A 13,661-nucleotide genomic window follows, 5' to 3' on the forward strand; every position below is an offset into this window, starting at 1 on the left:
TGGAGAAGCTCACAGCTCTGCAAAGGCAAATGGATCGTTTCAGAGACCAAAACGGACCAGGAGAATAGCCTGTATAAATTGGATGCGGCTACTCGCCCGAAGACCAAACAATCCCAATCTTATCTGTTTCGGCACCCCCCTACCAGCACTGGCCTTGGCCAAGGCCGCTGCTGGAACAACAACTCTCCCGGAAGAGCACTGCAGTGAGCCGCTCTTGCATTCCTTCCCCGACTCCTCAGACACCTGCTGATTGTTGACTCTGCCTGGGACATGATCAAGGTTGTCTCCATGGCAACTTGCTGTGTATCGCTATGACAATCCTGCGGACTGAGGCTCCTAGATTATGGTGCTGGCTTAGCGACTCTCTCCAGGCCTACACACACATGAACTTACACATACACAGATATGCACCTAACCCACACCCCATCCCACGCCTTCGCTGCTTCGTACCCCCAGTCTGACAGGCGGGTCTGTGACCAGCGCCATAATGGCTGCAGGACCGGATGCTGCTTGCCTGGGCTGGACTACCTCCATCCCCCACTCCCCACCATGTTGCAATGTCTTGTTTGTAGAGTGTACTGTTTATGTGCTAATGTTGCTGAGGTGTTTTTTCCTGTTCCCAGACTGTTCTCCTTACAGGAGCATAGTCTGGGGGTCGCCTTTTTTTCTCCTCACCTCTCCTCATGTCATGCTGTATTTTTTTCTCAAGTTGGCGCTGATATAGCAGCCTCGGTAACATCTTATTACCAAAGCAAATTCCTTGTATGTGCACAACACTACTTGGCAATAAAATTGATTCTGATTCTGATTCTGATTCTGATAAGATGTGGTGTTTCACATTGTATAAGACGTGCTGTTTCACACTGTATAAGATGTGGTGTTCCACACTGTATAAGATGTGGTGTTCCACACTGTATAAGATGTGGTGTTTCACACTGTATAAGATGTGGTGTTCCACACTGTATAAGATGTGGTGTTCCACACTGTATAAGATGTGCTGTTTCACACTGTATAAGATGTGGTGTTCCACACTGTATAAGATGTGGTGTTTCACACTGTATAAGATGTTGTGTTTCACACTGTATAAGATGTGGTGTTTCACAGTGTATAAGATGTGGTGTTTCACATTGTATAAGACGTGGTGTTTCACACTGTATAAGACGTGCTGTTTCACACTGTATAAGATGTGGTGTTCCACACTGTATAAGATGTGGTGTTCCACACTGTATAAGATGTGGTGTTTCACACTGTATAAGATGTGCTGTTTCACACTATAAGATGTGGTGTTTCACACTGTATAAGATGTGCTATTTCAAACTGTATAAGATGTGCTGTTTCACACTGTATAAGATGTGCTGTTTCACACTGTATAAGATGTGGTATAAGATGTGGTGTTTCACACTGTATAAGATGTGGTGTTCCACACTGTATAAGATGTGGTGTTCCACACTGTATAAGATGTGGTGTTTCACACTGTATAAGATGTGGTGTTCCACACTGTATAAGATGTGGTGTTCCACACTGTATAAGATGTGCTGTTTCACACTGTATAAGATGTGGTGTTCCACACTGTATAAGATGTGGTGTTTCACACTGTATAAGATGTTGTGTTTCACACTGTATAAGATGTGGTGTTTCACAGTGTATAAGATGTGGTGTTTCACATTGTATAAGACGTGGTGTTTCACATTGTATAAGACGTGCTGTTTCACACTGTATAAGATGTGGTGTTCCACACTGTATAAGATGTGGTGTTCCACACTGTATAAGATGTGGTGTTTCACACTGTATAAGATGTGCTGTTTCACACTATAAGATGTGGTGTTTCACACTGTATAAGATGTGCTATTTCAAACTGTATAAGATGTGCTGTTTCACACTGTATAAGATGTGCTGTTTCACACTGTATAAGATGTGGTATAAGATGTGGTGTTTCACACTGTATAAGATGTGGTGTTTCACACTGTATAAGATGTGCTGTTTCACACTGTATAAGAGGTGGTGTTTCACACTGTATAAGATGTGGTATTTCAAACTATATAAGATGTGCTGTTTCACAATGTATAAGATGTGGTGTTTCAAACTGTATAAGATGTGGTGTTTCACACTGTATAAGACGTGGTGTTTCACACTGTATAAGATGTGGTGTTTCACACTGTATAAGATGTGGTGTTTCACACTGTATAAGACGTGGTGTTTCACACTGTATAAGATGTGGTGTTTCACACTGTATAAGATGTGGTGTTCTCTTACGAGAGTATCTCTCGTACTGCGTAATATCTTACGCTACGGGGAAAACCTCTTTTCCACGAGATATTGAAGCCAAAAATTATCCTTTAATTTTGATTAATGTAAAACGCTGTGCGGCAGCGTGCAGACATAGGCAAGACGGCTCGCGCGCCTATTGGCTGCCCTGCGGCAACAGCAGCAAGCCTATCGAGAGAGGCCCTGCGTGACGTGACATCCAATGGGGGTGCTTCGCGCCCATTTCGTCGCGTCCCGCCAGAATAGGCGTGGCCTTGGCCTATAAATACGCTCGACAGGCTGATACAAACTGATTTTCAACTCTTCAGCGAAGCACTACTGCATCGCTGGATCCGGAGTGAGAAGCCGCGCCGTCTGATTGTAAGCCTTCTGCGGGACGAGCCTTCGAGCCTGAAGTCGCTGGCCTACACCTCGCCGCCTTCAGCCGCCGTACCTGCTACGCTTTCCGGCGTTCATATCCTTTTCACTGCTGAGTGTGTGTTCGCCGCTGCGACTCACACTCTATCTCTGTTTTGTATCTGTTCTAAAAGAGCAAGCGTCTTTTTGAAGACGCTTCGTTCCTGTGGAACTATTGCCATGGTGACTCTGAGGACTTGCCTGGCATTTTCTCTCCGAGTCTGCACTCCCGCCCGCTGTAGTGCCGCGCCGCGAAGCGCCGTATTCAGGGGGTCCTCGAGCCTTCTCCAGCCCGTGAAAGCTCGCCGGTTCGCCCGCCAGCTTCACCAGCTTCAATCGAGTCGCTCACTGACGGACAACGGCCGCCGCGCGCCGCCGCTTCCGCCATTAGTGACGACAAGATAGCTGCATCGGTAGAGGAGGCCAGCTATTGCCATGGTGAGTGAGACTCCCGCCCGCTGTAGTGCCGCGCCGCAAAGCGCCGTACTCAGCGGGTCCCTGATCCTTCTCCAGCCGTGAAAGCTCGCCGGTTCGCCCGCCAGCTTCACCAGCTTCAATCAAGTCGCTCACTGACGGACAACGGCCGCCGCGCGCCGCCGCTTCCGCCATTAATGACGACGAGATAGCTGCATCTGTAGAGGAGGCCAGCTGCTATATCCCCGCGTCGGACAGTGAGGATTGGGCGAGCTCTGTGGATCTCCCCCTTCTGCCCGCGAGTCGTCAGGGGAACGGGCCAGCATTAAACCGCGGCTAGCTTTTCTTTACGTTATAAGAAAGCTACCCCGCCCCCCGTGGGCATGCGTCATCGGCGAAATGAGGATAGAGTGTATTTTTAGTCCCGCCGAGGCCGGACCAATCTCCATTCCTCAAACATTTCTCAGTTCCTCTTAGTTTGAGCGGCTGAAAATGTCAATATTGCAGCAATGAGCCTGTTGTATAACACGCACGCATGCAAACAAACGCCAACACACACAAAACTGTGATGACGCTCTATTATGTGGTCGAGCTATTTTAAGCTTTTGTCGTTTCCCCCTGTGGTTCAGTGGCGAAACCTACAGCCATCGCACGGGAGACCCGTGTTCGATCCCAGCTCTCGCAGCAGATAAAATTTAGTCTCGCCCGGCCAGACTTGCACTGATACTTTTCGCTCGTTCAGTTCCAAGAAAATGTGACTGTTCCAGTGTATTTTGCAGTAAACAAGCCGGTACCATGGCCCGCTTGCCTGCACACAAATGCTGTTTCCACGGCGACCCAGAAAAATCATATAAGCAATGTATTGTCTGGTATTCCGGCCACAGCCGATGGTGTTTTGAGTGTAATGAAAATGCCCACAGCCCAGTGTTCATTTCTACACACAAACACAGCCCGCCACAGTGCAGGGCTCGCACATATGAAATCGACTCATGTCAATTGTGCATTAAATGCAGTGAATGTGCCCACAACCCAGTGCCCACAAACACTACACGCTGCATGTGCCACGTTTTCTGTAAAACGAAACCAACACACATACAGTCAGCTAAGACCCACGGTGTTTAAGTCTCGCCGCGGCCAGACTCCACCGAAACCTCTCGCTCGTTCAGTTCCAAACAATGTGACTGTTCCAGTGTATTTCGCAGTAAACAAGCCGGTACCACAGCCCGCTTGCCTGCACATTAACGCCATTTTTACGGCGACCCAGATAAATCCAATAAAGAGTGTATTTTCTGGTGTCCCGGCCATATCCGATGGTGTTATGAGTGTTGTAAGAATGCCCACGTCACAGTGCCCATTCCCACACACAGACACAGCCCGCCACAGTTCAGGGCTAGCACAAATAAAATCGACTCATGTCGATTGTGCAAACGTAGTGAATGTGCCCACGACACAGTGCCCACAAACACTACACAGTTCGTGTCCCACGGTTTCTGTAAAAACGAAACCAACACATATTCAGTCAGCGCAAGCCGACGGTGTTTTCAGTGCAGTAAATGTGCCCGCTGTCCCGCGCCCACATTCACTCACAGACACGCTGAACCCTACGGGGTTTGTCCCGCTCGTTCTCTCTCCACAATTTGTCATAGAGAAAGCGAGTGCGAACAGGCTGCCCGCCGTGATCGGCGCGCCCCCCGCCTCGCGCACTTTAAACACAGTGTTCATGTCTCAGCACACCGAAGCTCTGCAGCCGCCGCTGTGCCGCGACCAGAGCCCGGATATCATTCTGCCTCTAGCTATCCACGCGAATGCATGGGCAATGCTTCCCGGGGTATCAGAATCGGTGTTGAACACTATAAAGAGAGGCTATTCGCTACAGTTCGCTCGACGTCCCCGCCGTTGCACGGCGCGTGTCGAAACCACGGTGGACAATGAAGTATCTCATCTACTTCGAACCGAAATAGCGAAACTACTGAGCAAAGGGGCCATAGAACCTTTATCTCAGGCTCAGAGCGAAGGGGGTGTATACAGCAGATATTTTCTGGTACCGAAAAAAGACGGGGGTCTCAGACCCATTCTAGATCTGCGACAATTGAACAAAGCGCTTCTGAAACGCAAGTTCAAAATGCTGACAACCAGCAAAATCCTCGCGCACGTGCGCCAGGGAGACTGGTTCATGTCAATAGATCTGAAAGACGCCTATTTCCAAATACAGATTGCGTCACGTCACAGGCGATTCTTGAGATTCGCCTTCGAGGGCCAGGCATATCAATACACAGTCCTACCGTTCGGCCTGTCTCCAGCACCCCGTATATTCACGAAGTGCATGGACGCGGCTCTCGCACCCCTGAGACTTCAGGGCATGCGAATTTTGAACTACTTGGACGACTGGTTGATTCTAGCTCGATCACGATCAGAGCTCATAGAACACAAGACCGCATTACTCGAGCATCTCGAGAATTTGGGTCTCACAGTCAATTGGGCGAAGAGTTCGCCGTCTCCCAGCCAGAAAATCTCCTTTCTGGGAACAGTGATGGACTCGCTGTCTATGACAGCACGTCTGTCGCCGGAGCGAGGACTGAACATTCAGCGCGCCGTGAAATCCTTCCGCCGCGGCCCTATAGTCCAGCTCAAACGGTTTCAGAAAATGCTGGGCCTCATGGCCTCAGCATCTTCAGTACTTCAGCTGGGCCTGCTTCGCATGCGCCCACTGCAGTTATGGCTGAAAGCACGAGTTCCGCCCGGGGCTTGGGCCGCTGGTCTGTTTCGCCTCAGGGTCGACAGGAAATGCGTCTCGGCTCTGAAACCTTGAAAAAAGCCGACTGGTACCAGTCAGGCGTGAGTCTGGGGACTCCCTCGAGTGTGATGGTGGTGTCCACGGACGCCTCCACCTCGGGGTGGGGAGCGCTGCTCGAGGGCAGACCGTTCTTTGGCCAGTGGTCAGAACGGGAGAAGCTCCTACACATAAACTGTCTAGAAATGCTGGCAGTAGACAACGCGCTAAGGCGTTTTTGTCCCCAGATAAAAGGCCGCCACGTCTTAGTCCGGTCGGACAACATGTCAGTGGTGGCGTACATAAATCACCAGGGCGGCGTCAGGTCCCGAAGCCTTTACAGGCTGACGAAACGCTTCCCTGGGCTGGGCTCAGCACAACCTGCTTTCACTGAAAGCAGCGCATGTGCCTGGTCACCTGAATCTTGGACCAGACAGACTGTCCAGAAACAATGTCCAAGCAGGGGAATGGTCGCTGCACCCGCAGACGATCCAACTGCTGTGGGAGACATTCGGCAGAGCGCAGGTGGACCTGTTCGCGTCCCAGGAAAACGCTCACTGTCCGAACTTTTTCTCCAAGAGCAGGGACGCGCTAGCCCACGTATGGCCCCGACGCCCCCTCTATGCTTTACCCCCCGTCTCGCTCCTGCCTCAAGTGCTGGAACGAATCAGGGAAAATGGATGCCCAGTGCTGAACCTGGTCCCCAGTCCTGATGCAGCTGGCCAGCACTGCCCCGTGGCCGATACCGGTGAGGAGAGACCTCCTCTCTCAGGCAAAGGGCTCGATTTGGCATCCTCGCCCGGAGTTATGGTCCCTACATGTGTGGGCCATCAACGGGTACCCGCTAACCTCCCGGAGGGAGTGTTAAACACGATCACGCAGGCTAGGGCCCCGTCTACTAGACGGCTCTACTCCTCGAAATGGTCAGTGTTCTCTACCTGGTGTCAAGCTCAGGGCTTTTCACCCGTAGACTGCGGGGTTACGGAAGTGCTCTCCTTCCTTCAGGAGCTGCTGGATAAGGGTAGAACCCCGTCCACGCTCAAAGTATACGTGGCGGCCATAGCGGCGTTTGCAAAACCAACGTCTGGCCAGTCACTGGGGAAGAACGACCTCGTCGTGCGATTCCTCAGGGGAGCTCGGAGGCTGAATCCTTCCAGACCTCCCTCAGTCCCTATGTGGGACCTTTCTACGGTTCTGGAAGCCCTGAAAGGTGCCCCATTCGAGCCAATCCATTTGTCAGACATGAAGCACCTGTCTTTCAAAACGGTATTTCTTGTGGCTCTTGCTTCAATGAAGCGCGTGGGGGACTTGCAAGCGCTTTCAGTAAGCGCGTCCTGTATTGAGTTTGGGCCTAATGACTCAAAAGTCATACTCAAACCAAGGCACGGTACGTGCCAAAATCCCTCAACACACCGTTCAGGGCCCAGGTTATTTCCCTGTGCGCCCTCCCGGTGAACAATGAGGAAGCGGATGCTAATCTCCTTTGCCCCGTCAGGCCGCTGAGGGCTTATGTGTCCCGCTCGTCTGTCTTCAGGCAGACCGAGCAGCTCTTTGTTTTGTTTGGCGGACGCTCCAAGGGACTGGCCGCATCAAAACAGAGCCTATCCAGATGGATAGTCGATGCCATAGTGCTGGCTTACACTTCTAAGGGCCTGCAGTGTCCTTTGGGTGTCAGAGCGCACTCCACGAGAGGCGTGGCCTCTTCGTGGGCGTGGTCTAGTGGGATTTCCTTGCATGATATCTGTATGGCGGCGGGCTGGGCCTCGCCGTCTACATTTATAAGGTTCTATAACCTGGAAGTTCCCGCCTTACAGGCCAAGCTGCTGTCGGTCTAGAATTCAGTACTATCTGTCCCGCTGCGCCGGCGCAGAATGCTGAGTTTTGATTGAGTATCGCTCACTGATCGATGGAACAGCTCCATGGGTGTTGAATAGCCCGTATTTTTGCCCAGTTCAGGCTGAACGCGTTCACCCTGTCTGCGGGATATACTGTTGACATAACTAGCTCCTATGGGATGCTATTTCGTGGGGAATGATGCTGGTAGCCTCTCTTCTCCGACTCTCTGTGAGTCTACGGTGATTATGCACTATATGAGCCCCGGGCTACTGCCCTTGGGACTTTGGTGTCGGATCCCAGTACGCACGGCGTCTTACATTGTGTTCCCCATAGCGTAAGATATTACGCAGTACGAGAGATACTCTCGTTAGAGAACGTACTCGGTTACTAACGTAACCTCGGTTCTCTCTAGAGAGGGAACGAGTACTGCGTATCTTGCCGTGCAATCAACAGCGCTGGTTCGCTTCAGCGTTGAAAACCAGTTTGTATCAGCCTGTCGAGCGTATTTATAGGCCAAGGCCACGCCTATTCTGGCGGGACGCGACGAAATGGGCGCGAAGCACCCCCATTGGATGTCACGTCACGCAGGGCCTCTCTCGATAGGCTTGCTGCTGTTGCCGCAGGGCAGCCAATAGGCGCGCGAGCCGTCTTGCCTATGTCTGCACGCTGCCGCACAGCGTTTTACATTAATCAAAATTAAAGGATAATTTTTGGCTTCAATATCTCGTGGAAAAGAGGTTTTCCCCGTAGCGTAAGATATTACGCAGTACTCGTTCCCTCTCTAGAGAGAACCGAGGTTACGTTAGTAACCGAGTACGTTTCACACTGTATACGATGTGGTGTTTCACACTGTATAAGATGTGGTGTTTCACACTGTATAAGACGTGGTGTCTCACACTGTATACGATGTGGTGTTTCACACTGTATAAGATGTGGTGTTTCACACTGTATAAGATGTGCTGTTTCACACTGTATAAGATGTGGTGTTTCACACTGTATAAGATGTGGTGTTTCACACTGTATAAGATGTGGTGTTTCACACTGTATAAGACGTGGTGTTTCACAATGTATAAGATGTGGTGTTTCACACTGTATAAGATGTGGTGTTTCACACTGTATAAGATGTGCTGTTTCACACTGTATAAGATGTGGTGTTTCACACTGTATAAGATGTGCTGTTTCACACTGTATAAGATGTGGTGTTCCACACTGTATAAGATGTGCTGTTTCACACTGTATAAGATGTGGTGTTTCACACTGTATAAGATGTGGTGTTTCACACTGTATAGGATGTGCTGTTTCACACTGTATAAGATGTGGTGTTTCACACTGTATAAGATGTGGTGTTTCACACTGTATAAGATGTGGTGTTTCACACTGTATAAGACGTGGTGTTTCACACTGTATAAGATGTGGTGTTTCACACTGTATAAGATGTGCTGTTTCACACTGTATAAGACATGGTGTTTCACACTGTATAAGATGTGGTGTTTCACACTGTATAAGATGTGCTGTTTCACACTGTATAAGATGTGCTGTTTCACACTGTATAAGATGTGGTGTTTCACACTGTATAAGATGTGGTGTTTCACACTGTATAAGATGTGGTGTTTCACACTGTATAAGATGTGGTGTTCCACACTGTATAATATGTGGTGTTTCACACTGTATAAGATGTGGTGTTTCACACTGTATAAGATGTGGTGTTTCACACTGTATAAGATGTGGTGTTTCACACTGTATAAGATGTGGTGTTCCACACTGTAAAAGATGGTTTCACACTGTATAAGATGTGGTGTTTCACACTGTATAAGATGTGGTGTTTCACACTGTATAAGATGTGGTGTTTCACACTGTATAAGATGTGGTGTTTCACACTGTATAAGATGTGGTGTTTCACACTGTATAAGATGTGCTGTTTCACACTGTATAAGATGTGGTGTTTCACACTGTATAAGATGGTTTCACACTGTATAAGATGTGGTGTTTCACACTGTATAAGATGGTTTCACACTGTATAAGATCTGGTGTTTCACACTGTATAAGATGGTTTCACACTGTATAAGATGTGGTGTTTCACACTGTATAAGATGTGGTGTTCCACACTGTAAAGGATGTGGTGTTTCACACTGTATAAGATGTGGTGTTTCACACTGTATAAGATGTGCTGTTTCACACTGTATAAGACGTGGTGTTTCACACTGTATAAGATGTGGTGTTTCACACTGTATAAGATGTGCTGTTTCACACTGTATAAGATGTGGTGTTTCACACTGTATAAGATGTGGTGTTTCACACTGTATAAGATGTGGTGTTTCACACTGTATAAGATGTGGTGTTCCACACTGTATAAGATGTGGTGTTTCACACTGTATAAGATGTGGTGTTTCACACTGTATAAGATGTGGTGTTTCACACTGTATAAGATGTGGTGTTTCACACTGTATAAGATGTGCTGTTTCACACTGTATAAGACGTGGTGTTTCACACTGTATAAGATGTGGTGTTTCACACTGTATAAGATGTGCTGTTTCACACTGTATAAGATGTGGTGTTTCACACTGTATAAGATGTGGTGTTTCACACTGTATAAGATGTTGTGTTTCACACTGTATAAGATGTGGTGTTTCACAGTGTATAAGACGTGGTGTTTCACACTGTATAAGATGTGGTGTTTCACATTGTATAAGACGTGCTGTTTCACACTGTATAAGATGTGGTGTTCCACACTGTATAAGATGTGGTGTTCCACACTGTATAAGATGTGGTGTTTCACACTGTATAAGATGTGCTGTTTCACACTATAAGATGTGGTGTTTCACACTGTATAAGATGTGCTATTTCAAACTGTATAAGATGTGCTGTTTCACACTGTATAAGATGTGCTGTTTCACACTGTATAAGATGTGGTATAAGATGTGGTGTTTCACACTGTATAAGATGTGGTGTTTCACACTGTATAAGATGTGCTGTTTCACACTGTATAAGAGGTGGTGTTTCACACTGTATAAGATGTGGTATTTCAAACTATATAAGATGTGCTGTTTCACAATGTATAAGATGTGGTGTTTCAAACTGTATAAGATGTGGTGTTTCACACTGTATAAGACGTGGTGTTTCACACTGTATAAGATGTGGTGTTTCACACTGTATAAGATGTGGTGTTTCACACTGTATAAGACGTGGTGTTTCACACTGTATAAGATGTGGTGTTTCACACTGTATAAGATGTGGTGTTTCACACTGTATACGATGTGGTGTTTCACACTGTATAAGATGTGGTGTTTCACACTGTATAAGACGTGGTGTCTCACACTGTATACGATGTGGTGTTTCACACTGTATAAGATGTGGTGTTTCACACTGTATAAGATGTGCTGTTTCACACTGTATAAGATGTGGTGTTTCACACTGTATAAGATGTGGTGTTTCACACTGTATAAGATGTGGTGTTTCACACTGTATAAGACGTGGTGTTTCACAATGTATAAGATGTGGTGTTTCACACTGTATAAGATGTGGTGTTTCACACTGTATAAGATGTGCTGTTTCACACTGTATAAGATGTGGTGTTTCACACTGTATAAGATGTGCTGTTTCACACTGTATAAGATGTGGTGTTCCACACTGTATAAGATGTGCTGTTTCACACTGTATAAGATGTGGTGTTTCACACTGTATAAGATGTGGTGTTTCACACTGTATAAGATGTGCTGTTTCACACTGTATAAGATGTGGTGTTTCACACTGTATAAGATGGTTTCACACTGTATAAGATGTGGTGTTTCACACTGTATAAGATCTGGTGTTTCACACTGTATAAGATCTGGTGTTTCACACTGTATAAGATGGTTTCACACTGTATAAGATGTGGTGTTTCACACTGTATAAGATGTGGTGTTCCACACTGTAAAGGATGTGGTGTTTCACACTGTATAAGATGTGGTGTTTCACACTGTATAAGATGTGCTGTTTCACACTGTATAAGACGTGGTGTTTCACACTGTATAAGATGTGGTGTTTCACACTGTATAAGATGTGCTGTTTCACACTGTATAAGATGTGGTGTTTCACACTGTATAAGATGTGGTGTTTCACACTGTATAAGATGTGGTGTTTCACACTGTATAAGATGTGGTGTTCCACACTGTATAAGATGTGGTGTTTCACACTGTATAAGATGTGGTGTTTCACACTGTATAAGATGTGGTGTTTCACACTGTATAAGATGTGCTGTTTCACACTGTATAAGACGTGGTGTTTCACACTGTATAAGATGTGGTGTTTCACACTGTATAAGATGTGCTGTTTCACACTGTATAAGATGTGGTGTTTCACACTGTATAAGATGTGCTGTTTCACACTGTATAAGATGTGGTGTTTCACACTGTATAAGATGTTGTGTTTCACACTGTATAAGATGTGGTGTTTCACAGTGTATAAGACGTGGTGTTTCACACTGTATAAGATGTGGTGTTTCACATTGTATAAGACGTGCTGTTTCACACTGTATAAGATGTGGTGTTCCACACTGTATAAGATGTGGTGTTCCACACTGTATAAGATGTGGTGTTTCACACTGTATAAGATGTGCTGTTTCACACTATAAGATGTGGTGTTTCACACTGTATAAGATGTGCTATTTCAAACTGTATAAGATGTGCTGTTTCACACTGTATAAGATGTGGTATAAGATGTGGTGTTTCACACTGTATAAGATGTGGTGTTTCACACTGTATAAGATGTGCTGTTTCACACTGTATAAGAGGTGGTGTTTCACACTGTATAAGATGTGGTATTTCAAACTATATAAGATGTGCTGTTTCACAATGTATAAGATGTGGTGTTTCAAACTGTATAAGATGTGGTGTTTCACACTGTATAAGACGTGGTGTTTCACACTGTATAAGATGTGGTGTTTCACACTGTATAAGATGTGGTGTTTAACACTGTATAAGACGTGGTGTTTCACACTGTATAAGATGTGGTGTTTCACACTGTATAAGATGTGGTGTTTCACACTGTATACGATGTGGTGTTTCACACTGTATAAGACGTGGTGTTCCACACTGTATAAGACGTGGTGTTCCACACTGTATAAGATGTGGTGTTTTACACTGTATAAGATGTGGTGTTTCACACTGTATAAGATGTGGTGTTTCACACTGTATAAGACGTGGTGTTCCACACTGTATAAGACGTGGTGTTCCACACTGTATAAGACGTGGTGTTTCACACTGTATAAGATGTGGTGTTCCACACTGTATAAGATGTGGTGTTCCACACTGTATAAGACGTGGTGTTTCACACTGTATAAGATGTGGTGTTTCACACTGTATAAGATGTGGTGTTTCACACTGTATAAGATGTGGTGTTTCACACTGTATAAGACGTGGTGTTTCACACTGTATAAGATGTGGTGTTTCACACTGTATAAGACGTGGTGTTTCACACTGTATAAGATGTGGTGTTCCACACTGTATAAGATGTGGTGTTTCACACTGTACAAGATGTGGTGTTCCACAGTGTATAAGATGTGGTGTTCCACACTGTATAAGACGTGGTGTTTCACACTGTATAAGATGTGGTGTTTCACACTGTATAAGATGTGGTGTTTCACACTGTATTAGACGTGGTGTTTCACACTGTATAAGATGTGGTGTTTCACACTGTATAAGATGTGGTGTTTCACACTGTATAAGACACTTATTTCACAATGTATAAGATGTGGTGTTCCACACTGTATAAGATGTGGTGTTCCACACTGTATAAGATGTGGTGTTCCACACTGTATAAGATGTGGTGTTCCACACTGTATAAGATGTGGTGTTTCACACTGTATAAGATGTGGTGTTCCACACTGTATAAGATGTGGTGTTCCACACTGTATAAGACGTGGTGTTCCACACTGTATAAGACGTGGTGTTCCACACTGTATAAGATGTGGTGTTCCACACTGTATAAGACGTGGTGTTCCACA

This window comes from Siphateles boraxobius, unplaced genomic scaffold, assembly GCF_051911475.1.
Source record: "Siphateles boraxobius isolate OS27281-9 unplaced genomic scaffold, OSU_SipBor_1 156, whole genome shotgun sequence".
NCBI classification, from domain to species: Eukaryota; Metazoa; Chordata; class Actinopteri; order Cypriniformes; family Leuciscidae; genus Siphateles; species Siphateles boraxobius.